The following is a 27,121-nucleotide window of genomic DNA, read 5'->3' on the forward strand; positions in this document are numbered from 1 at the left end:
TATTGCTATCTGCTTTCATTCAAAGAAACTCAGTACATGGAAGTCACAGACATACGTTCCACATAAGTTAGTGAAGTTACTGCACAGTGTGACGCACAGTAGGTTTTCAACACATACTTGTTGCTGAGTTGTACATCTTATCTGTTCCTCGCTTTTACTTGAGTAACAAATCATGATGTGCAAAATGAATATTCTGATCTTCGATTTAAAACTTAAAACAGTCACAAGGAAGAGACAAGCCAGTCAGGGTGCAGTACAGCAATGATGAAATATACAACTTTCCTGTAGTTCTTTAATGATTTCTCCCCCCCCCCCCCACTATCATGATCCCTTTTATACCTTACAAATCCGGCTAGACCAGAACATGCACACAGGTACAGATAAGAGCTGGAAGCACAGGGACTCCAAGACAGATGATCCCTTCAGGATCAGTGGTAAGTAAGAGTGGCGTTACCTGGAGAGTAGAGGGAAGGTAGGGGGAGGGCGAAGGAATGGATCACAATGATCTACATATAAGCCCTTTCCTGGGGGGATGGACAACAGAAAAGCGGGTGAAGGGAGACATCGTCAGTGTAAGATATGAAAAATATAATAATTTATAAATTTTCAAGGGTTCGTGAGAGATGGGGGAAAAAATGAGGAGCTGATACCAAGAAACAAAGTGTTTTGGAAATGATGATGGCAACAAATGTGCTTGACATGATGGATGCATGTATATATTGTGATAAGAGCTGTATGAGCCCTAGTAAAATGATTTTAAAAAACAAACAAATCAAAAACTTAAAACATAAAAGATTCTTCCTTGCAAATCCTTTCACTTTTCCATGAATTTCACTTTATGGAAAAAAATCAAGAACTAAAATGGAGTCGTATTCAGTGTAAAAATCTCCCACACACGTCCTTGTGAGGTGAGAGGGGCCCTGAGTGGGTTTACCTCTTCCTGTGTGACCCCGGGACATTTCTTACTCTTCCTTGCCAAGTCCTGGTTCTACTTCTGTGAATCCCAAAGCAACTGCTGGAAGCTCTTTTGTAATCCCTGCCCTCTCACCCTCATCCCATATCCCTCCCTACTGTTTGTAAGATGAATGTCTCTTAAAGTAGGGTGCATATTTCACCCACTAAGTGGCTTATCACATAGTATTAGCATTTTACTTGTAATCAATAAAATAAAAAGGTTCCTCCCTCTACCCTTGCCGGGTTCCAAGATTCCTTAGAAACAAAGAATATGTTGTTTACAAGTACTTAATACATTTATTTTTGATGAATGAATAAATCAGTGAAATTGAACAAATAAAATGTAAACTTTACACTTTTATTAATATGTAGTTATGATTGCATCACTTTTGAAAGCTTTATTTCACTTTACTATTTGTTTTTTTATTCAGTTTTTAAAATGTAGATGAGGTTTAACTTTCAGCATAACCACACTATTTTAGTTAGATAGTTTAAGGTTTCATAAAATCTTAAACATACCTACTTTATCAAAATCAAAAAGACAAAGCAAAAGCCTTTGATTTCTCTTTATAAGAAGTTAGCCATGATATGTTTGCTTGTCTCATACTACACATGATAAGCAACTTGAAAAAAGAATTGTATTTAAATGGATTTTCCCTTCTTGAGATCAGTAGAATGCCTAGGCTAAGAAAGGTGCTCTAAGTAGCTGGAAGAGGAGAGAAAGAAACCTAAGGAAAAAGTATCAAGAAAGTGTGAAGGAAGAGGGGAAAGTTCTTTGCTAGGAAACTCAAAGAGAAAGGACTAAAGCTTTAGGGTTAGATTGGACATTGAATTTGGCCAAAGCGCAGTAGGAATAATCTTCACGAAAAATATTTTTTGGGGGTGGGGGGAAATTCTGAATGATTATAAAGAAAATAAAGAGAAATTGAAATGAGAACTTGTACAAGGACTTGTAATAAAAGGGCCTGCAGTTGCCAAAACAATCTTGAGAAAGAAGAACAAAGTTCAAGGACTCGTGCTTCTGATTTCAAAACTTACTGCAACCTGCAGAATTCAGTGTAGCGTAGGATTACCTAAATACTAGACCTTTAGACCAGGGAATAGAATTATGAGTCTAGAAATAAATCCTCACATTGATGATCAATTGCTTTAATTTTTTACAAGAGTGCCAAAACAATTCAGTGTAAGAAATAATGTGAGATTTGAAAATAATTGACAATCTATAATCTCTCAGGGGCCCACGAGGGTTGGGGGCAAGGGGTAGGAGGGAGGGAAAAAAGAAGGAGCCGATCCCAAGGGCTCAATGGAAAGTAAATGTTAGCAAAGAACAATGGAATATATGTATGGATATGTCGGATACAGTTGATGTATGGTTTTTTTAACAGGAGTTGCAGGAGCCCCCAGTAAAATAAAAGGGAAAAAAAGAATGTTTTTAATAAATGAGGCTGGGACGATGGGATATTCATATGCAAAATAAGACATTTAACTCTTCATACCGTATACAAAAATTGACTAAAAATGGACCTAAATATAAAAGTGAAATGTGTAACTATCTTACAGAAAGCGTAGGCATAAAATCTATGTTCTTGGATTTGGCAGTGTTTCTTAGTGACATCTAAAACACAAGTTACCAATGGAAAAATATATCAATTGAACATTGGTTTTAAAACATTTATGCTTCAAAGGACACTTTTATTATTATTTTATAAATCACTTTATTGGGGGCTCTGACAACTCTGATAACAATCCATACATCAATTATATCAAGCACATTTGATACAGTTGATACAAGGGTTCAAATAAGAAAACGTCTTGAAACATACGGATGTTACCACCATCATTTTCAAAACATTTTCTTACTTGAGCCCTTGGTCTCAGCATCTCCTCTTCCCCTCCCTCCCACACCCTTCCACCTTTGTAACCCCTTTATAAATTATAATTATTTTCTATGTTATACTGTCTGCTGTCTCCCTTCACTCACATTTTTGCTATTCATCCCCCTGGGGTTGGGGGTAGCTATATGTAGGTCATTGAGATTGGTTTCTACTTTCTTCCTCCTTTTCCCCCCACCTTCCCCCTACCCTCATGGTATTGCTACTCCATTACTGTTCCTGAGGGGTTTATCTGTCCTGGATTCTGTATGTTGGGAGCTCTTATCTGTACCAGTGGACATGCTCAGGCCTAGCCAGATTTGTAAGCTAAAACTAAGGTCATGATAATTGAGGGGTGCGGGGAACAAGAAGCATTAAAGAACTAGAGGAATGTGTGTTTTGTCAGTCCTATGCTGCACCCTGGCTGGCTCATCCCTTCCTTGTGACCCTTCTTTCAATGGATGTCCAGTTGTCTACAGATGGGCTTTGGGTCTCCTCTCTGTTCCCCATTGTTTGGTTTTGGTTTTCTAAGGCCTGATACCTGATCTTGTCAACACCTTGTGATCACACAGGCTGGTGTGCTTCTTCGATGTGGGCTTTGTTGCTTCCCTGCCAGATGGCTGCTTCTTTAACTTCAAGCCTTTAAGACCCCTGTATTAGACAGGATTCTCTAGAGAAACAAAACCAGGACACTTATGATTATATGTATGGATATATATTATGTATGTTATATAATTTTTATATGGATAGATATATACAGCACAAAAGAATATAACAGCTAATTAGTCCACACAGCAGTACAGAGGGCTCAGTTCAACTCACTTCCGTGGAACAGTTAATATTACTGGAAGTCCTTCAACTCAAGAGGGCTACTGGGTTCAAGGTCAAGGAAGTAGACAGCAGAGTCTTCCCTGGGACAATGCAGCAAACAGCAGGGCAGGTCACCAACATCAGCAGCTCAGGAGCTTAGCAAAGCAAGCCCGATGGGAAATCGAATTCAAGCAATGCAAGATGACAGGATTCAACAGCCTCAACCTCAAGCAATGTATGCACCCACACCATGGTGAAACAGGTCTTGAAGGAACCTCAAGCTTTAGTGTCAAGATCCTTGGGTTGACTGTCCCACAGGTAGTGTAGCTCACAAGTTGAGGCAGAGCACTAGCTAAAGCAGCAGCATGCTGGTCCGATCACCAGAGAGCAAGAAGCAGAAGGGCAGAGCTTGCCGAGCCATTTATCTCTTTGCCCTCCAATCAAACTGCAACCATATTAATCCCACATTTTCCTATTGGCTGGTTGGCACAATAAACCTACCTCTTACAACGTTACCCAGACACTATATTAATAAGTTAAACACAGAGTCAGTTTATGGTACAGCAATCCTACTTTCAGATTCATGCTCAAGATAAATGAAAATATTTGTTCTAATCAAACCTTGTTCATGAGTGTTCATAGCACGTTGTTCATAATAGCCACAAAGTCGAAGCAATCCAAGTGTTCACCACTGGATGGAAGGGTGACCAAAAGGTGATTTCTCCATAAAGTGGCATATTTTTGTAAGGGAGCTGTCAACTTGATGCTTACTCATAGTGACCTTGTATATACACCAGAATAAAACACTGCCTGATCCTATGCATCTGCACAATTGTTATGTTTGAACCCATTGTTTCAACCCATTTTCTCAAGGGCCTGCCTCTTTGTGGTGCTGAGCCTATGTTCTACCGAGCATGCCCCTCTCCAGGCACTGGTTCACCTGATGACATGTCCAAAGGACATGAGACAAAATCTCACTGTCCTCACTTCTTTGGAGAATTCTGACTATACTTCCTCTAAGGCAGATTTCTTTATTTTTCTGGCAGTCCTTGGTACTTTCAATATTCTTTACCAACACCATAACACAAAGGCATCAATTAATCTTCTGTTTTCCTTTTTCGTTGTCCAATTTTCACATGTGTAGTAGGTGATTGAAAATTCTACCACTTGCATCAGGCCGCCTTAGTCTTCAAAGTGGCATCTTTGCTGTTTACACTGTAAAGAGATCTTGTGCGGCAGATTTGTACAATGCAATATATCATTTGATTCCTTGACTGCTGCTTTGATGCGTATTGATTGTGGATCCAAGTTAAATGGAATCCCTGACAATGCCAATCTTGTCTTCATTTATCATGATGATACCTCTTGGTTGCTTTGTCAGGGTTTGGGGTTTCTTCACATTTCTTTACATTGTAATCGGTACTGAAGGCTGTATGTAGTCTTTGCATTTCATCAGTACGTGCTTCAAGACATCTGCTTTCAGCAAGCAAGGTAGAATTGCATCTGCGTTCTTGGGTTTTTAGTGAGTCTTCCTCCTGTTCTGCCTCTGAGCTCTTCTTCATAGAGTCCAGTTTCTCAGTTTATTTGTTCAGCATGTAGATTGAATTAGTAGGATGAAAGGATTCATCCCTGATGCATACCATTTTAAATTTTAAGCCACACCGAATCTTTTTGTTCTGTCTGACAGCTAGTCTGTGCACAGGTTCCACTGGAGTATGATTAAGTGTTCTGGAGTTCCTTCTTACTGTTTACTTTTAGGGATGACTGCTTTAAAGATGGAGAATGCTGGTCTGGATATTCCGGTCTTACCCTGCTCACTGCCAGCGAGTTGATTGCGAGAGGTCAGAGGAGAACTGCCTCCTGGGTGCCTGAGCCCATAAAACTTTACAGGAGCAGAAACCCTCGTAGTTCTTCCTCGGAGCCGCTGGAGGAGCTGAACCGCTAACCTTCTGTTCCCCCACTATGCCACCAAGACTGCTTAGTTTAAGTGCAGCACACTTGAACCAAATTGTTACAGCCACTGAAATGCTCTCAAGTGCTACGTAATTGGTATTCTCTGGGCCATGCTATTGAAATAGTTCTATAAAACTCATTTTAAGTTCTACTTACTTACTTTCCATGTGTATGAAATGAACTTCTATGTCTCTAAAGACTCTCAGTCCATCTCAGTTTTACTTTAACTCCCTATTTTTCAGCCACTCAGACTATTATTTAGATCTGAGGGCAAGGAATCTGGAGGGTGTTTAGGGCTGTGGGCCTTCAGGGATTAAGTGGAGAGCAAATGCTTTGAGAATGATTGGGGCAGGGAATGTGCAGATATGCTTTATACAATTGATGTATGTATATGTATGGATTGTGATAAGAGTTGTCTGAGCCCCTAATAAAATGTAAAAAAAGAAAATGATTAGGGCAAAGAATGTACAGATGTGCTTTATACAATTGATGTATGTATATGTATGGATTGTGATAAGAGTTGTATGAGCCCCTAATAAAATGTTTAAAAATATTTTAACATTCTATATAGTTGTACAGTTCATTTTAACAAATGAAAATCAGTAATTATTTATTTACCCACAAATTTATTGCTGAGGTATTTTTGCTAACTCAATACAAAGACTTCCTCAGATCTCAGTAGCCAAACATACCACTGTGTTTTCTCCACAAAACAAATTTGTTTGCCTATTATGGATACTGTGAATGATGTAGCAAAAGCTTTCCTTCGTTATTTCTTCTCCCACTGTTTGTCAAGAAAGTCAAAGCCGTATATTTTTTCCACAGGAACAAAAGGTACAACACTTATGAGACGTACATTTTGATATATCAAAACGTATTTGGTCATATCTTGTTTTTAGAACAAGGCAGAGGCATCTTAGAGCACAAAGTACCTTATAATTAGAGAAAAGCCGTTTACGATGCAAATGAGCATTTCAGTACCTTCTCTGACTTAAGCCCTGGTTTTTATGCTTTGGGCTGCTAACCACAATGTGTAAGGTTCAAATCCACCACCTGATGGGCTCCTAATATGTAATTAACCAATGGTGTACATTACTCTCACATTCTTAACTTTTTCAGAGAGACAAGAGAATCTGGTGGGAAGTAGTTAATAATAAGCAGAGTACTGGGAACTCTGGCACAGTGAAGAGGTGTGTAAATGATTGATGCTGACTTGCGTCCTGTTTTGAGTAGAATGAAGAGTTACAGAGTAGTGGGATGAGGAACAATGAAAAGTTAAGCTCGTTCAACACAGGAGGGAACAAGAACTGTACAGTGGAGATTTTTTAAAAAATTGCTGGCTCTACTCTTTGTCTAATGTTCGTCTATTTAAATCAGACTGTGCATAGTCAGATAAAAGCTGTGCATGGCATTATTTTATACCATGCAGCTGCATGTGTATTGCTTAGAAGGACATTGCTGTCACATCATAAGATACATCAACATTGCTTTGCATAATATTTTTAACATGCCAGTCTTTACTATTTAAAATAATGTTGTTTCTAAAGGATTTTTAATTGAGTTACCTAAATGTGATATTACTCCCCATGACTTTAATGTACTTTCTATGTGCTCCTTAAATTAGTCACTATGGCTTATATTTATTACCTTTGCATTTTTAGTAGCAAGGGCAATTTACGCATATACTAGGATGCTTAGTAATCATTGATTTTGCTTCTGCAGTTTTCCTCATCATCATTTTTCCTTTCTCTAGATCTTCTCATCAGCATATAAAATATGCTGTATTATCTCCTATTTTAATATCAATAAACAATTCATGACTCCCATTCTCCTCTCACTACTCTCATAGCAAAGCGCTGCACCCAGAGTCGCCCATATATGTTGTTCTCCTCTTACTTCCTCCACATTCCCCCCTCTGTGCATGTTTCTCCTCACCTCTCCATACCTGTGTTTCTCTGACAGCATTCTTGACAAGAGCACCAGTGTCATTGACCTTGCTAAATCCAGCAATCATTTCTTACCTTCCTGGTAAATATTTTCCCAGCAGCATTTGTCACAGCTGTTCATGTCATTCTCCCTGACACTCGTCAGTTGGCTGCTGAACATGGCCCAAATCAAACTTCTCGTCCCTCCTTAATCTCTCTCTTTCTCTGCTGCCTCCGCCAGATCTGTTCCTCCCTCAGGGCTGGCCACACCATTCACCCGATTGCTCTGACCAAAACCAGGGAGTGCTTTTCAACTCTGCTTCTTTTTCTCACATCACATGCCCGACCATTTCTCACCACCCTGTGGCTGCCATGACAGTCATCAGCTCATAACCTGAATTTGCTACACTTGGTTCCGAACTTGCCTCTGTTTTTTAATTATTCTGTCCTACAGGCTGTCACTATACTTTAAATAACATCCAAGCTAAACGCTACATGATCTTATGTCTAACACTCCTAGCATTCTCTTCGAATTGACTGTGCACTGACCCTGCTGCTTCTTATCAGTCTTTGACCAGCCTTAGGACTTCTCTCTGTTCCTCAGAGGCTGACCTTGCAGCTCTCTACACACGCTTACCTTTCTAAAGGTAAGATATATGTGTTTTGTTCCGTGAAAACTTGTTCACTACTACGTTCCTAGTTCTAACATAGTACCTTTGAAACAGAAAGCATTCAATAAGTACTTAATAAATAAATGAACAAATGAACTATTAATTCCATGTTTATCAAATCATTAATGATTGAAAATTTTAAGGTAATTTATGATTTATAGTTGACTCTGGAACATAGAACAAGTTTGTTCTACTGGGGTCTACATAGGCGCACATTTAAAACAAACAAACAAACAAACAAACACTGTGCGGTGGTGATTATCTTTACACGAGCAGTCCCTCCCCCTAAATTGGGACCTGCAGTAAAAAGGTTCTAGCTTATTTTTCGTCATGTTGAATGCAACACCATAAACCTTGAAGAACACCAGGAGATGCTTACAAAGTGCACTAGTAATGCTAGAAGTGGAAAGTCAAGCCATTGTAAGACAAAGTTGAATTGCTTGATACTTTGAGGTCTGCAGCTGTAGCTGCCCTCCAGTTGAAGATAAATGAATCCAACGGATGGTCGTTCATTGTTTACAGAAAGACAAGGAAATCTGTGACATTGTTGTTGCTGCGCAGGCGCAGAAACCATTCCCATTTTGTAAAATACTTTTATATAGGTGCAGTATTTGATATACAAAATATGTGCTAATCAACTCTTTAAGCTGTTGGTAAAGCTTCTTGTCAACAGTAGACTATTAGTAGTTTCTTTGGGGGTAAGGGATCAAAAGTCATTCATGGAATTTTGGTGGGTTTGGGGGATCTGTACCTCTACCCCAAAACTCCAACCCCCACCCTCATCGTTAGAGTCAGCTGTATATTCTGAGTCTCACACTTGTTAAATGTTTTTAAGTGGCATTTTTTTCAACAAGTATATAACAATTAGTTACATGTATTCCATTTACTTCTTTCATCTGTGTACCTCAAAAAATTTATAAGCACAATTAACTAAACTTCACAACATCTCTGTGAAGTAGATAATTAAGGTATGGCAAACTTAAGCACCAAGAGATTGCCTAAGGTGCATAATGATTATGTGTCAAGATTCTGACTAAGTACTCATGTTCTGTAGTCTCTTGCTGAAAGCATTAGACCAGAATTCTTGTTTATGATGAAATCAAAGAGTTCTTAGAAAAATATTAGAGTTACCAGTGAATTATTTGAAGCTTAGTATTTGGTTGTGGTAGTAGCATTAGTTACTGGACTTAACAACATATTTCCTTGACTGATGTATGTATTGTTGGATTGCTTAATTATTCCACCAGTTTTCATAGACAGAATCTGAAATTTAAAAAAATAAATCTTTTTATTGGGGCTCATACTGCTCTTATCACAAGCCATACATACATCAATTGAGTAAAGCACCCTTATACATTCGTTGCCCTCGTCGTTCTCAAAACTCGCCTTCCACTTGGGTTCCTGGAATCAGCTCATTTTCCTTTTTTTCCCCTCCCCCCCCTCCCCGACATAATCTGAAATTGATCTTTCAAGGTTTGATTTATGTTTAAAGTTCAAAACATTTGGAATAACATCATTTCAGTCTGTTATGGTACTTGAAAACTTTATAATGCAATGACAAATTTTTTTTTGTTCCTGGCGTGTTCAAATCACAATTTTAAAAAAGACACTCAGTATAAGTAGCAAATTATTTGTATTCTAATTTGGACCTTCTCAAAATATATATTCAGTAAATATTTTTAACTTGCTTTCTTATAATCCCTAAAGCTCTCTGTGTTACTACATTTTAATTGAATTCCCCAAAGAACTTGTAGGTCCTTTGAGAAGTAAGTATACAATTAAAACAGCATTTTCCCCCACATGAAAGTATCTATTGCATTATTTCACAAGCAATTGGTTCATATTTGGGTATTGTGTATATCTTAACCTCAGAAATGTTTCGACACCAGTTGACTGTGTTCCTTCTCGTTCCTCTATGGCATGCCCATTTATGGCTCTAAAAAAGAAACCTATGAACAAACGAGTAAACATTTTGAGAAGTGCTCATTTTGAAAGAATAGAATGTTGAAGTGTGGAAAAACAGCTTGTGCATCTCTCTCTCTCTTAAAAAATTTTCATTTAGCAAGTCTAACAGCCAGTCGTACTTTGTTCGCATGGTTTTTAGTATCAATAAAACACTTAGGTTATTGTTTGAGTGCCAGCTAAACTTGATGCAAATAAGAATTCTTAGTTTTTTAAAATTATGATCCAACCATTGGGAATTATATCTTTGATAGAATAGTTTCAATTGAACAGAATAAGAAGAACAAGTGTTATAAATGTAGAGTATATTACAGTTTTAGTTGAATAACAACATTTTGGAGAAAGATAGTGAAACAATTAATATATTTTAATAATTTTTGGAAAAGTAAACTTACAACAAGTGTAAAATCATTCATAAATTCATAATGCAAGACGTGCTTATATTGCCTCCTTTTTGTTTTGATTTTTTTTCTGAAGTGGCACTACTTTACAGATGATATTGAAGGATTTCGCTGAAATGAGTACTACTAGGGGAACTTGACAAAAAGTTGAAATCCTGTTTAAAGTTTTAAAGCAATTATACATGTTTTTTTTTGCCTTTGAATTTTAGTACTTAAAATTGTTTTCTTCTCTTGAGGAAAATGAATATCTTACAGAATCTTACTTTGTTTTAGGTTGTAATATGATAAATTAAGGTTTTAAAACATGAAACTGTAATTTTCTTTATTCCCAGACTTCTTTGGGGTGGCAGTAGAACCATCAATTTCCAGCCTTCTGAATATCTCTCGCCTCGAGAGTGAGCCACTGCTTATTTCCAACAGCGGGCAGGTATTGAATTAGCAGTCTACTCAAATGATCAGAAAGCCCAATCAGGACTCCAAAACTAAACAGCAACAATATATAGAACTTGCCATTGGTGATTGCAGAATTTCACAACTAAAACTTAGCTCTCAGTTGGTGAATGTGTAGAAATCGCTGTCATGTGGGTTTTGACTAATGGCGACCCTGTGTGTGTGCGGAGAAATGCACTCTGCTGGGTGTCCAATGACTGGTCAGCAGATCGTTCTCTAGCGTTTTCAAACCACCCAGCTTTGGGCTAGAAGTCAAGCACCTTAATTGGCCACTTACATTGTGCCAGGGACTGGTACATCTCTACAACTCCTCATTTCTTCCCAGATCTACAAGTGTAAGAGCACTTTGTTTACGAGAATTGGTCACTTGTGCGTTTAAAAGGCCGTGGCTGCACCCCCTTTATTGATTTCAGTGTAATCATGACAGGTATGAGTGTGCAATGGCCAGAATCAGTGAAACTAATGTCTTCAGAACCTCTATGAAGTTAAGGCAGGAAACATGTCTGGTGCTCTATTACTTATCTTGCCTAGTCCTACAAAACATGACAGGAACCATCCAAGGAGTGAAATGCACAAAAAATACTGCTTGCAATTAGAATTCATATCTTTTAAATCTGCATACATTCAACTCTTATTTATCGACCTTGTTAGGTTCCAAAGACCAGCTCCTTCTGCAGAAATTGGCATTATGTGAAAATAGAGGATGACTACATCATATCACAAAATGGAAGATAACTACAACATTACACAACTGCTAAAGTGCATCATGACATAACTCCCAAAGCACTGGAATCACAGCAGAGCCAAGTTGACACATTACCTAACCATAGCAGTACTCTAACCTTGCACCTGAGCATTTGTTACTGCTAGTTGTACATCATTAAACACACAAAATAGATAGTAGCCTTTTACTGTCATAAGTGCAGAATCTCAGTGAATGAGCTAATTGATAAGTGAGGTCTGGGTATATTTTTGTCCCTTTTTTGACCTTGAATATTTGCCCCCTTGAATCCTGGATTCAAGAAAACGCACATACAAAAATAGTATATGATTTCATTTATATGAAATCTTTAGGTAAATTCTTAAAGAAAGAAAGAAAGTAGATTGTGGATTTCCAAGGGCTGGGAGAAGGAGGGAATGGGAAACTATTGTTCGATGGACACGGTCTTTATTTGGAGTAATATAAAGCTTTTGGAAATAAATAGTTCTGACTGATCCTCACTGAGGCACTCTGGTGATGTAGTCACTTTTGTGTTGGGCATTCTACCGCGTCCTATAGCGTCACTATGCATCGGAATTGACTTGATGGCAACAAGTTACATAATGATGTGAATGTTACTGAATCACATAGTTTAAAAGGTTGAAAAGGAAATTTTCATGCCATATTCAGTTTATCAAAATTAAAGAGCATAATGAGATATCACTATATACCTATTTTAAAGCCCACTGCCATCGAGTTGACTCCAGCCTATGGTGACGGTTTCTGCGGCTTCAAGTTTTCACGTGAATAGGTAGCTTCATCTCTCTTCCACAGAGCCGCTGATCGTTTTGAATCCCTGATCTTGCAGTTAACAGTACAAAAGTTACCCTGACAGCACTCTCTCTACCTATTAGAATGGCTGAAAATACCAAACAAAATAACACAGGAGAGATAATGAGAGATGCCTGCTAGTATTCCCAAGTCTATAATCCATCAGTGGCACATTGCAAACAAATGTGATTCTTGAAGTTTATTTTCAGATATAAACTGTGGAGATAATTTTCTTTAATATATAACCACATCTTGAAAAGATGGGAGAGCAGGGAAAACCACTAAGTGGATACATAAACGAGTTATTGAGTATTTTAGTGACTATTGCGTTAAATACAATGGTTATTGAGCAAATGCTTCCATGTGTAAAAGTGAGTAGTAGGCATCCTGTTTCTTTGAGTCTTTCAATGAACTAAGCTGGATAAATATCATTCCTACTGGTAGCGACAGAAAGCTGTCAAGCAAAGATTAGACTCGAGTGTGGTAAAATTGATTGCTAAAGTGCAGACTTTCTCTGTTCGAGGGCAGAGATAAAGCCAATTGCCATCAAGGCAATTCTGCGTCTTAGCAAGCCTATGGGACAAAATAGAGCTGCTCCCTGGCGTTTCGGAAGCTGTGCATGCTTATGGGGGGGGGGGTAGCATCGTCTGTCTCCCACTGGACTTCTGGTGGGTTTGAAATGCTGACCTTGAGGTTAGCCTCCCTCCTCCTAACCCACGGTGCCTTCCGAGATCCTAGGGCAGAGATAGAGGGAAGAATAAAATTACATCTGCTAATTGCTAGCAAAATACACCTAGAGCAGAATGTCTGGATGTCAGATTCTTCCTCAACAGTTTACGATTGGTAGTGTTTTCTGAGGGCAAATTCTAGTCGAGATTTCCTCCGTGCTTATTTACCACAATGGAGACGTGTAGAGAAATAACACAAAACCAATATATCAGTTGAATTATGTTTTCATAAAATATAGCATTGCTTTTTATATGTGTTATTTGAATACATTTCCTAGTTTCAAGATGATTTCAAAGAATTACCTTTTGCTTGTAAAAGCCACTTAGGAATTTTATGAGAAGCTTTACAATTTGTCTGGTTTTAACCTCTAATGTCATTTTAATTTCATGTATTTTTCCCCCACATGCAATTTCAAGTACCCAGTAAGTCATATGTAAAAATTGCTACCATCAGGGAACTTTAAGGCTTTAAGTATGTATTTTTAAACTATTGATTTATTCTTATTTTTGTGTACTTTTCTAAATATCTAAAATAAAATGGAACAATCACTCTTATGTTTTTATTCAGTTATGAGTGGTGTTTGAATGCCACTACAGATTTTTTCATTCCTTTCTTTGAATGATAGAGAAAAGTTCAGGCGCCTTGATGGTCAAAGCCCTTGGCTGCTAATCAGTAGGTCAATGGTTCAAACCTGCCAGCCCATCCATGGAAGAAAGCTGGAGGTCTGCTTCCATAACGTTTACAGCCGTGGATGCATGGGAGGGACCATGTTTCTCCATCCTATAGTCTTTATATGTTGGAGTAGACGCGGTAGCAGTGTGGTTTTTGTTTGAGATCTAAAGTGTAGGCACTATACTTTTTAATAATTCTTCTTTGGTCTCCCTGTTCATTATCCATCTTTTATATGACTGTGAGGCGATTGAAAGTGCCGGGGCACAGCTGGGCACACTTGTCCTTACAATGGCATCTTTGTGTTTTCACACTTTACAGAGGTCTGTGGCGATGCAGTCTGTCATTTGATTTCCTGGCTGCTGCTCTGATGGGCGTTTGTTGTGAATGCAAGTAAAATGAAATCCTTGGCAATTTTCATCTTTCCCCATTTATCATGATGTTGTCTAGAGGTGGGATTTTTGTTTTCCTTATGTTGAAGCGTAATTCATACCAAAGTCTTGTAGATTTTGATCTTCATTAGTAAATATTTCTTAATTTTTATCAAGCTAGGTTGTGTCATCTGCACATTTTAGGTTGTTAATGATTTTTCCTGTAAATAGAAGAAAGAACTAGGAAGCAAAAGACATTTTTAGAGGTATAAATATAGGCATGCACATATGTAAATATATTTATATATAATGATAGTGATATAAGCTTATATACATATGCTTGCATGTTAAGTATGAAGGTGGTAGATGGACATTGGGCTTCTACTCAAGTACCCCCTCAACACAAGAACACTTTGTTATAATAACCTGGGATTATGTGATGCTCACCTTCCCGACATGATCAACAAAGACAAAATCGGAGCATAAGCAAATGTGGTGAAGAAATCAGATGGTGCACAGCTATTAAAAGATATAGCGTCTTTAGGCTTGAAGATAAATAAGCAGCCATCTAGCAGAGAAGCAACAAAGCCCACATGGAAGAAACATACCATCCTGTGTGATCACGAGGTGTCAACAGGATCAATGATCAGGCATCAGAAGACCCAAAACAAGCAACTATATTGATGCAGATGAGGGAGGTAGAGTGGAGACCTAAAGCCCAGCTGTAGACAATGGACATCCCCTCACAGAAGGGTCATAAAGAAGGGACAAGTCAGAAAGGGTGCAGGACAGCACCAACGAAACAAACAACATTCTTCTAGTTCTTTAACGCTTCCTCCCACCACTGTCATGACCCCAGTTCTGTACAAATCCAGCTGCACTAGAGCATGTCATATACACTGGTACACATAAGAGCTCCCAACACACAGAATCCAGGGCAGATAAACCCCTCAGGAACAGCAATGGGAGTAGCAATACCATGAGGGTAGGTGGAAGGTGGGGGGAGAAGGGGGAGAAAAGGGGAATTGATTGCAATGATTGATATATTAAACCACCCCCAAGGGGATGAACAAGAGAAACGTGAGTGAAGAGTGCAGTATAAAATATGAAAATAATTTATAATTTATCAAGGGTTCACGAGGGTGTAAGGGGTGGGGGAGGGAGGGGAAAAAGAGCTGATACCAAGAGATCAAGTAGAAAGAAAATGTTTTGAAAATGATGGCAATTAGGTACAAATGTGCTTGATACAATTGATATATGGATTGTTATAAGAGTTATGAGTCCCCAATAAAAAGATTTATTTTTTTAAAGTTTCTCTTTAATCCATACGTTGCAAGCTTTTTCACCCAGTCTAGTTTGGCAAATAAGTTCTAAAAGACCACGGACTGCTGGGAGAACAACTAAATCCATCCTGGGAGAAATACAGCCAGAATGCACCTTAGCGAGTATGGCGAGATTTCTTCTCACTTGCTTTGATAGATTATCAGAAGGGACTAGTCCCTGGAGAAGGGTATCATGCTTGGTGTGGTTAAAGGGTCAGAGAAAAAGAGAAAGACTCTTAATGAGATGAATTGACACAGTGTCTGCCACGTGTGGCTCAACGATGGCAGCGATGGTGAGGTTGGCCCGGAACATGGGTTGTTTCGCTCTGTTTTGCCTCGGGTTGCTGTGGACTAGGCCTGACGTGACTAGAGGACACCTGGCAATAGCAGAAACACTGTAGAGGTGCAATGGATTTCTTCGCAGTCTTTTTTTTGGGTGGACATTAGTACTGTAACAAAACTGTTTTTCTTTCTTTTTAAAAAAAATCATTTTATTAGGGGCTCATGCAACTCTTATTACAATCCATACATACATCAATTGTGTAAAGCTCATTTGTACATTCATTGCCCTCATCATTCTCAAAACATTTGCTCTCCACCTAAGCCCCTGGCATCAGGTCCTCATTTTTATCCCTCCCTCCCAGCGACCCCCTCCCTCATGAACCCTTGATAATTTATAAATTATTATTTTGTCATATCTTGCCCTGTCCGATGTCTCCCTTCAATCACTTTTCTGTTGTCCGTCCCCCAGGGAGGAGGTCACATGTAGATCCTTATAATCGGTTCCCTCTTTCCAACCACTCACCCTCTACCCTCCCAGTATTGCTACTCACACCACTGGTCCTGAAGGGATCATCCTTCCTGGATTCCCTGTGTTTCTGGTACCTATCTGTACCAGTGTCCGTCCTCTGGTCTAGCCAGACTTGCAAGGTAGAATTCAGATCATGACAGTGGAGGGGGAGGGGGGAAGGAAGCATTTAGGAATTAAGGAAAGTTGTATTTTTCATCAGTGCTACATTGCACATTGACTGGCTCCTTACCTCCCCTAGACTCCTCTGCATGGGCTTTGGGTCTCCACTCTGTACTCGCTCCCTCATTCACTATGGTAAGATTTTTTTGTTCTGATGATGCCTTTATACCTGATCCCATCAACACCTCGTGATCACACAGGCTGGTGTGCTTCTGAATTAGATAGTCGCTTGTTTACCTTCAAGCCTTTAAGACCCCAGATGCTATATCTTTTGATAACCGGGCACCATCAGCTTTCTTCGCCACATTTGCTTATGCACCCATTTGCCTCAGCGATCCTATCATGGAGGTGTGCACCCACTGATAGGATTTTTTGTTCTTTGATGCCTGATAACTGATCCCTTCGATACCTCGTGATCACACAGGATGGTGTGTTCTTCCATGTGGGCTTTGTTGCTTCTGAGCTAGATGGCTGCTTGTTTACCCTCAAGCTTTTAAGACCCTAGATGCTTTATCTTTTGATAGCTGGGCACCATCAGTTTTCTTCACCATATTTGCTTATTCACCCGCTTTGTTTTCAATTTAATAGAAGAAAGCATTCTTGCATTGAGGGAGTACTTGAGTGGAGGCCCAATGTACTTCTGCTACCTTAATACTAAACCTATACATATATGCACATGGATCTATTTCCCCATCATATATGAATATATTTGCATAGGTACGTGTCTTTATCTAGACCTCTATAAATGTCCTTTGCCTCCCATCTCTTTCCTCTATTTCCCTTGACTTTCCTCCTGTCCCACTATCTTGCTCAGTCTCTACCTGGGTTTCAGCAATTCCTCTTGGTTACATTACTCTTAATCATGTTCTAAAAGGCCTCCCACACCCACCTCACCACCAATTTGAATCTCTTATTGTTCCCTTGTCCCTGGGTTTGTTAACACCACTTCCTTTCCCCCCACCTCCCCTTCTCCCATGTCCTCCTGGAACTGTTGGCCCCATTGTTTTCTCCTTCAGATTGTTCATCCAGCCTATCTTATTTAGACAGACCTGCAGAGATAATAACATGCACAAAAACAAGACAGAGCAAAACCAAGCAAAAATATACAACAAAACAACAACAACAAACCACTGACAAAAACAAAACACAACAAGAAAGAAAAGCTTGTAGTTTGTTCAAGGATCGTTTGTTGGCCTTTAGGAGTGACAAAACTGTTTTCCATAGTGATTAAAGATGATATCAATGTGCCAGGCACAATTTTAACCTTTTTAAAAATATATAAAGTCATGCCTTTCATTTATGTAACCTCCTTGTGATCTGATTTAATATAGTGGGTTGGAAAGTGGTACTACAGAGAAAGCATGTTTCTGGTCTTAGTCATCTATTTTCTCCCTGTTTGTAGTTTAAAATTGCTCCGCACTTTTACCTCCCTGGAAGTTTCTCCTCCTTTCCTTCTTGTCTGTGCTTTTTGGATATGGAAAGCAAACCGCAACAGAAGCACCCCACAGTGCTGCCTCCCCTGCTGCCTCTGGGCCTTTTTTGTGGAGAACCCGGTGGCTGCAGGACAGTCTGCTCTTTCTCCTCTCATGTACTCCACCAGGGAACCAGTTTGCTCAAGGTTTCACATTCAGCTTTTACGTGACTGATGTTCAAGTCTACCCTCAGATCTCAATATCTGTCTTATTAATTATAATTTCGAGATGTCGAGTAGAAGCATCTCTGTGATAATACCGGGCTTATGTATTGTTCAAAACAAAAATCACTTCACCCCGTACCTACAAGTTTCTGTAAGTGTGTCCTTGAGACATTAGAGCCCTTGAGGTAATCTCTCCTTTTTTCCTGTCCTTGTTCCTGATACTTAATGTACAACAAAGTCCTCTTGCTTCTCCATCTGAGATGTGTCTGGGGTGTTTCCTGACCTCTACATTTCTATCTCTTGATCTCACACCTCAGATTTACAGCTGCCTGCCACCTCCACCCAGCCCCACCTTGCCTTTTTTTTAAAAAAAGTTTCCCAAACTCCCCTGAGAGTGATTTTTTTTGGGTGCCATTTTTGTTGTTATCAATAATGTTTACCAAGTTGTTATGCCATATTTCTCTTAAATTGGCAGTAATGATTGTAAGAATATGTGCTGTCTTTTATACTTCCTGTGGGATCTTAGGAAGTTCTGGACATGTGGTAGATGCAATAGGAACTCAATAATGATTCATTCACTCAGCAAATATGTACTGAGAAGTTACTATCTTCGAGTAGGGTGCTAGGGCGCAGGTGATCAAGATGGACAGTTTTTCCTTCTGGGGACTTTCAGCTGAGGGAGCAGGGGCACATGGCAGTTGTGATGAGGCCTGAGGGAAATGAACGAACAGCTCTCCAGGAGAATCGCACCAGGTAGTACATAACAGGCATTTGCAAGGCCTGGACGTAAGTCTTCATTAACTTGGAATTTTTGTAACAGATAACAAAACACAAACACAAAACCAAGGAAATGTTAAGACTAGACCATATTAGAGAGTGACTAGAGATGAAGTCAGAACAGGTGACGGAAGGCATTATGGGCTGTGGTAAGTGGAATTATTCTACGCAATATGAAAGTTTTTTGGACAGTTTTGAAGAAGGAAGTGATGTGATCTGATTAATTTGCCATTGGGTTAAAATGGAAGTTAGAAGACGCTGACAGTACAGGAGAACAGCATCTTCTGCTACGAAGCAGCCCTTGGGTGGCAGAAAGGTTGGTTGGTAGAAGCCACCCAGTGGTGCCTGACACCACTGCGTCTGAAGGATGGGCTTCTTTCTGAGAGACAGCCTTGAAAACCCTGTGGAGCAGGACTGCCCTGTGCAGGGGGGTGGCCCCGAGTTGAAATGGACTAGCAACAAGTCCTACACCTCTTAAGGTTCCACTTGTATGCATCTGTGGCTCCTTAATGCTATCAGAGAATTTAGAAATCCCAAATGAAGAGCGTACATCTTCCTGCACACAATATGTTTCTCTCATATGCAAAGTGAACCGAAGAAAAACAGTCCTGTGTGCTTGGATAGGTCATGAGACCTTTTTTTTTAAGCGTATTTAAGAAATATTTCTTTCCTGCCTCTTTAAGAAATTGTTATGAGGATCTAGAGAAAGGGCAAATGAACATGTGATGAGCTTAAATTAGGCCTTTATAGTGAAAAAAAGGCTAGAAACCTAAATTTTACAGGAATGAGATTCAAAGTCATTTAATTTAGTAAGTAGTTTAATTTATAGCATCTCGTGGGTTTATCATCGTTTGGACTGGACCCTTCCAGTGATATTCTTCATCTGTAAGAGGCCTGCCATGTTCATAAGGATTAGCATGAACAATTTCCCCTGTGGTAAGCAGATTACACATTTGGTACATTTTGGCGCCAAGTTGAGCAGCTATCCCTAGAGAGAAAGGTGTCTATAAACAGTATAGAACTGTCTTTGGTTTGTAATATATTTAATATACTGTGATTCTCTTAGTGAGTATTTGAAAACAAATGTAACTTGAAACTAACTGTCTTATAGTTTATTTATAATGTTAACATTGGGATGTTGGCTGATTGTAAACAAAAGGCCTAAATGGCCATACTGGCATAGATGTGATTGCTGTTGCTAGGTGTTATCAGGTCGTTCCAACTCAAAGTCACGCTGCGGACAGAAGGAAGCACTGTCCGATCCTGCGTCACACTCAATCATTGTGGGTTTAAGTCTTGCTGCAGCCACGGTGCCAGGTTATTGTCCCCCCCCCCCCCACCTATTTTTCACTGACCTTCTGCTTTACCAAGCATGATGTGCTTCTCCTAGGACAAGTCCGCCCTGAGAATATGTCCAAAGTGTGACACAGATTCTGTCCATTGTCACTGGTAGAAAGCGTTTTGGCTGTATTTCTTCAATTCTACTGGCATCCGTAGTATGTTCAGTGATCTTCTCGCCTACTACACTGCAAAAGCACCCACAAATAAATACTGGTCTTCAAATAAAAACTCGCTTGTATGATGCCAATTGTGTTTCCTGACAGCCTTAGATGAACTGAAATGTGACTCAATTTAGTTTTAGAATTTGCTTACTCAAGTATGACTCAGCTGAGCACTGTTTCTGTTTCCTCTCGCAGATTTCTCAGCAGTGATGTCACAAGACTGACCACACTGATCACACAGTAAGATCAAAATTACAATTCAGCTTTTCATTGCTATGAAAATATGTATAGCAAAGGGTTAGAAACTATTTATAGTTTTAAATTGTTACTCTTCCAAAACCAGATGAATGTTTGTGTTTTCCATGACCAAAATCTCAAGCATCTAGTTAGTGATTAAAATATTTAAGAAAAACAGCTTGTTTTTTAAAAAATGAAACTTGTTCTCTATTTATAAAAGAAATTATATGCCTAACATATTACCATATTTGAAGGTGAATCATCCTTAGAACATTATCTTTTCTTTCTTAGTTTTGTGTTCACTGAAAATTGGCATAAAGCTTAGCGATATGTGAGTCAAAGTAGCGGAAACTGCTAGGAGCTATTTAAAGAGCACACACACTCCAAAAGGGCTAGACTGCCTCCGCCCTCCACTGTCAGCCTCACTGAGAGGCAGGCCGCGCTCCAAGACACTTCCAATGAGGAGAAGAAAACCGTGGGACAGCACTCACCGCCATACAAGGAAACCGGCCTTGTTACTGGCCGGATAGACAGTGGTAGCACTCTCAAGCCTCTGCCCCTTAGTCATCCTTCAGTTTTAGAAATCAGCCATTTCAGAGGAAACATCAAGAAAGAAGGAGGAATGACAATTTCAGGCTGGGACAAGTGATGTTACATTAAGGGGATTCTTAAGGTTCATTAAGTATAGAAGTAGCGAAGTATTTAAAATCTCAATCAATATTCTTTGAATTATATTCTAGCATTATAGCTCAAAGCCGGTCATTAGTTGGAGAGGCTCGAGAGAAAATCTATTGTGTTTTAAAAGACTTTATGCCATCATTTAATCTACGAATACCTTTTAAATCTGAACTCATTTTTCTAAGGGAACTGTGATGGTTAAGGTGGTATATCAGTGTGGCTGATCCTGGATTCTCAGTGGTTTCACAGTTGTGATGTAGTTTTGTAGTTATGTAATGATGTACAGTCATTCTCATGTTGAAATCTGACAAAATGTAATCACTTTCGTAATGAGTTCTACTGAGGTCAGCCAGTCAGTTAAAATAGAGTTTGCATGTAATGAGGGCAACAAATATACAAATGTGCTTGACATACAATGGATGGAGGTATGGATTGTGATAGGAGTTGGATGAGCCCCCAATAAAATGATTTTTTAAAAATAGAGTTCACGCAAGGGTGGCCTGTATACAAGGGGGCTTCAAAAAGTTGGAAAAGTGGAATTGAAAGACAGTAAAATTTCCCCGTGAATTTTTCAAAGCTGACTTTGTATATGGATGTTTTGGCAAAGCTTTTTGATTTGTTGCTTGATTGGATACTTCATTTGGCATGTCGTCATCCGACCCCAGTTTATAAACTTTAGCTAGTAGCGTGCCCTTTTACCAGACAATCTTCGAGTTGTACTCAGCAGCCAGCAGCCTGTCATCTGACCTACGGGACCTTGGCCTTTTGTCAGTCTTTGCAACTAGATGAGGCAGGAAAAGCCTCCAGCCTGATGGCTGGTCCATGAACTTGAGACTTACTAGATATGAGCTATAAACTTCACTGATTGCGTTTCTCTATAGAATCCAGTCTTTCTATCAGACAGTTTAAGATATGACAAAAGAATAATTTATAAATTATCAAGGGTTTATGAGGGAGGAGGGAGGAGCATGGAGGGAGGGAAAAATGAGCTGATGACAAGGGCTTAAGTGGAGAGAAAATGTTTTGAGAATGATGAGGGCAATGAATGTACAAATGTGCTTTACACAATTGATGTATGTATGGATTGCGATAAGAGTTGTATGAGCCCCCAATCAAATGATTAAAAATAATAATAAAAAAAATAAGCACTCAAAAAAAAAAGAATCCAGTCTTTCTAGATGGGAACATTTTAGCTGCCTGATTTGTAGCTATTACCTGTTTTTTTTCTTAATCAGAACTTTATTATCCTAATATAATATTTTACAACAAAATATGGATATATGTTTATGGTAACCTTCTGTTTAGTGTCTAGTGCTTTACGTGGGAGAAAGGAAAAGTTAGCATTAGATGTAAAGGGGTTTTTGCTTTTCAGAATCCAAAAATATTGTCTTCCACAGAGCATTTTTAGGATAAGATTAAGAAAGTCCTTAACTGCAACTGTTCCATTATTGTTTCAACCCAGGGGTGCAGAATAGAGGTGCTTTAGGAAGTCTTTTCAAGGCAGGATTTTTCTGTTTTGTTTCAATAGATTGCCAGCCCTGCCTTCCAAGACACCTCTGAATGGATTTGAAGGAGCAATCTTTTGGAGAGTGTCAATTGGCTCACTATTTGCACCATCCAGGGACTTGTCCAAGTGTTCTAAATATAAGAATTTCAGGAATCAATGTGATTTTCAATATTATCATATACTAAATTGGTTAGAGACTAAGAACCCTTTAGTACTTTTGAGAGATTAATAAGTAACTGATATTAGAAATTGTTATTTGATGAAACTTCAAGGTTGTGAGGTTTTCTCCAGCCTCTAGTCAAAAAGGAAAGTTGGATTTCAGCGTTGATTCAGGTTGAGGTTCTTGTTATAGAATAGTTCCATTATTGACCTTTATCACTAGAAAGAAGTGAGTCCAGGAAAAAAGCTAATATAGTCCATGAATATTGAGTGGTCCCGGGAATGGGCAGAGGTAGATAAGCTGATGTGATGAGAAGAACAAAATACGAGGTAGGAGAGTTGAACTTGGTGCTTAGGACTGTGCACTGCTGCCAAGTTGATGCTGACTCATAGCGATCCTGTAGGGGCTTTCTAGGGCTGTAAATCTTTATGGTAGTCGAGCGCCTCATTTTTCTCCCATGGAGAGGTACTGGTGGGTTTGAGATACCAACCTTGTGTTTGGCAGCCCAGTGAGTAACCCACTCCACCACCTTTAGTTCTGTACTTGACTGGGTATAGTTATTTCTCATTATCTACTGGTTCAAATAGAAATATTCTGACTTGATATTCAAGATGTCTTCTCAGTCTGGCACCAACATATTTCTGAGCTACATATCCTGGTATTTAAGAACAAGAACCATACACTCTTCCATGTGGACTACACACTTTACCGTGAGCACTTAATCATCAGTTCATACTTAATGGTTCGATGCTTCATTTCTGCCATTCCTTTTACTTGAAGTTGTGCTCTTTATTTCATCTTTTGAAATCAAACCTTTCCTTTAATGTTCTGCCTACATATAATCTTCTCTCTGAAGCCTCCCTAATCATCCTGATGACAGTGACTTTCGCTTCCCAGTAGTTTGGTAGTACCTAATCTTTAGCACTCTTTTGTTAGAGGTAACATATACTTCCTTGTATTTTGTTTATTATAACATATATCTTTCTACTATTCTCAACAAGTGAGTAATCAAATCCTTACTGGTGATAATAAACACCCCAGAAATTGCTAAATTAGTAGTGGATTATTGGTTTTTATTAAAATTGATGTAAGATATTAATACATGGATATTTATATGTATACCAAAGGAAAGAGTGGATACAAAAGAGCGTAGATTTAGAAACAGACAGAGTTCAAGTGCGTGTGTCAGTGTCTACTAGTTATATGACTTTCAGAAGTCAACCGCTTTGAGAAAGAAGCTTCCCCTGCAAAACGACTTACTACAGTTTAGTGTAGAATTATGGGACTTAGAATGTTAATTGCTCTTATTCCCTTTTACTTATATAACTTTGTAGCTTACTTCTTTACAGATACACCAAGTGTCATGAAATCAGCCAGTAAGGATCAGGGCTATATCCCAACAATTCAAATTCAGTTTAGTGATATATTGTATTTTTTTATCTATAACTTTTAATCAGTGAATTTCAATTTTCTCTATTACTTATATTAATTAAAATTATATTGACTTAATATTAAGTTATAGACCACTCCTTGGCAGAAGCTTCCCTTTAGCAAGATATACAAAGATGTGACTTGAATGAAGGCAACAGGGTGGTGACAGCTGTAAAGCTGGTGACTTGAGCTGTACTCTCTGGTCAGGGTGTGGCTGAAGATCTATCCCACCTTAATCTTGCCTAGTTAACCTCACAGAAAACTTACCCCAAAAAGAGGCAGTAGCCACAGATAGAGAGGTTACAATAATACATCACCAAGTGGACAATAATGACATCAGGCCACAAAATAGAGGGAATTTTTGTATCAGACCAGAAAATGAGGATGACCACTACTATCTAACCGCCAAATAACATCATCACACAACTGCCAAGCCACTTGAAATCATTGCCCAGCCAAACTGACATAACCATCATGGGATCAACACACTTAATGTGCTTTAACAGCAAGCTGGCCAACCCCCTTGATAAGCCATAAGCACCTTATTTGCATGGTACCATCAATCATTGTGTGGGGTCAAAGACTATGGCGGGAAGGACCACATGTAAGAAACTCACGGGATCACAATAGCAATTGTGATCAAAAGTAAGTCACTTAGTCTTAAGACCTAGGTTTTCACTCTGCAAAATGGTCATCATTTGTACACACCAGGAGTGTTGTTATGAATATTAAATAAAATGATGCTTATACAATAGTTTAGTGGATGCCACATAATAAATTTTGTTGTCCTTTTACCACAGTCATCATCGCCCATAAGCCAAGCACATAATCTGAGATCCTAGACTCACTGCCATTTTTATTTTTTTCGAACATTATTATGTTTACTCTTTGTTTGGTGATTACTTCTTGCCTGGGTAATCATTTATAAACAGTTTTTGTAATAAAAGAACCCATAGATTTTTGAATTTGTTTCCCATCTCAGTCCTCTGTCTTCTCTGAGAGTCTTCATGAAATTTAATTTACATGCAATTTTATTTGTAACTTCATTAATATAACAGCTCCATTTTCTTTTTAGGTATTTTTATTAAGTATACTAGCATATATTTAGTAATCATTTACAAAGCATTTATAATAATTTGAGTAGCTTTTTCTGATTTAATCAATTTTTTTACTACAGGGAATTCATTATGAATATGACGAGTGTTTTTAGTGATTTCTACAACAGAAGTATTTAAGTTAAAAATTAAAATTGTAAAGGCATTACTAATTAATTTTACCATGTGTATGCTGTCAGAAGTGTTAGTTTTAGACAATAACTTAGATATATTCATAAGATGTACACTGTCAACACCAAAAAAAAGAAGCCCCCACTACTGGGTTGATGCTGACATATCACAAGCCTGTAGAGAGTTGCCAAGGCAAGCCAATACTTCATTTCCCCCTACAGGGGTTGGTCGCTTTGAGCCACTGGCATAGCTGCTAACAGTATGATTCATAGTGTAATACTTAATACTCCTTAGGTAATGTGTCATCAGCTATGGCAGGCCCTGCTAGCTTCTCCCTAATAGCACATCACTCCATGAAACACAAACACCATTTTCCCAGCCTCCCTTGCAGCTAGCTGTGGCCATGCCATCTGAGCACACATTATCTGTATGCACAGTGGTGGGATGTGCAACTTGCAGAATGTTCCTTTAAAGGCAAGAGGGTCTGCACCTTTTTCTCTTTCCACCCCACCCCTCCTTTTCTCTTTGTTGGCTGAAATGCGAGCGTGGGAATTGCACTGTGAGTGTACGCCACATAGTGACCGTGGGCCGTGTAGTACGATGGAAAGCCTCTGATGACTTCACAAAGTCCCCCTGCCCACACAGGGACTCCTTTTATGTGACTAGTGATGAGTTACCTTGCACAAGCCGCTGGCTGTGGGGGTTTTTATCACTCATAGCACAGATAGTCCTGATAAGGTAATTTTGCAAAGAAAGTTTATGTCATTGTTAAGAAGTCTTTAATTTTGTTTAATTTTCCCTTATTTTATTTGAACTGCATTGCCACATTTGATATTCCAGAAGAAAAGGAAGGAATTTCTCCTGCTTAGGAGAGCAAGTCAGGAAAACTTCCCAGAGCAGGGAGCCATCTGAGCTGTACGTGTAAAGTGTGAATTAGAAGAGAAGCCAGAAAGAGGAAATAAGCACATATAGCTGAAAGAACTTGTATGTAGCTACATGCAAATATTTAGTTAACTCTTATTCAGTGTAAAATTAGAGGAAGTAAACGAGTCTGAAGGTCAGATCTTACGGGAGCTTGTATACCACCAAGAAGTTTGGTTATTGCCAGGTATACAGTGAAGGAATCTAATAACAGTTATCATTCAAACAATTTATTACTGTTTTGTTAAATATTGTTGCTAATAAATACATTTTATACAAATACTGAAAAAGCTATAGGTCACTAATGTTACTTATTTGTTCATTGCTCTTAAAGCTAACTGCTGGGTGTTCAAGAAAGTTATTTTGGCTTTATAACAGTTTTATAAAGGCACATTATTAAATTTGACAGATGACTAAACTGCGACTCAGAAAGGTCAGGTGATTTTCTCAGGGTGAT

The 27,121-nt window shown here is 38.8% G+C and overlaps 1 protein-coding gene across 9 annotated transcripts in view; it reads left to right on the forward strand.

Moving 5' to 3' along the window:
* The window catches only part of BAZ2B (bromodomain adjacent to zinc finger domain 2B), a 388,953-nt gene that overhangs the window by 149,275 nt on the left and 212,557 nt on the right, over positions 1 to 27,121 (forward strand). For 8 of the 9 annotated variants that reach the window (XM_075529673.1, XM_075529679.1, XM_075529678.1 and 5 more), the window contains one exon: positions 20,700 to 20,744. The exons of the other annotated variant lie outside the window; for it this stretch is intronic. The gene's annotated coding sequence lies outside the window, so the exon portion shown is untranslated. The remainder of the gene's footprint in view (positions 1 to 20,699; positions 20,745 to 27,121) is intronic. 9 annotated transcript variants of the gene reach the window in all.

Source organism: Tenrec ecaudatus, chromosome 13 (genome assembly GCF_050624435.1).
Source record: "Tenrec ecaudatus isolate mTenEca1 chromosome 13, mTenEca1.hap1, whole genome shotgun sequence".
Taxonomy (NCBI): Eukaryota; Metazoa; Chordata; class Mammalia; order Afrosoricida; family Tenrecidae; genus Tenrec; species Tenrec ecaudatus.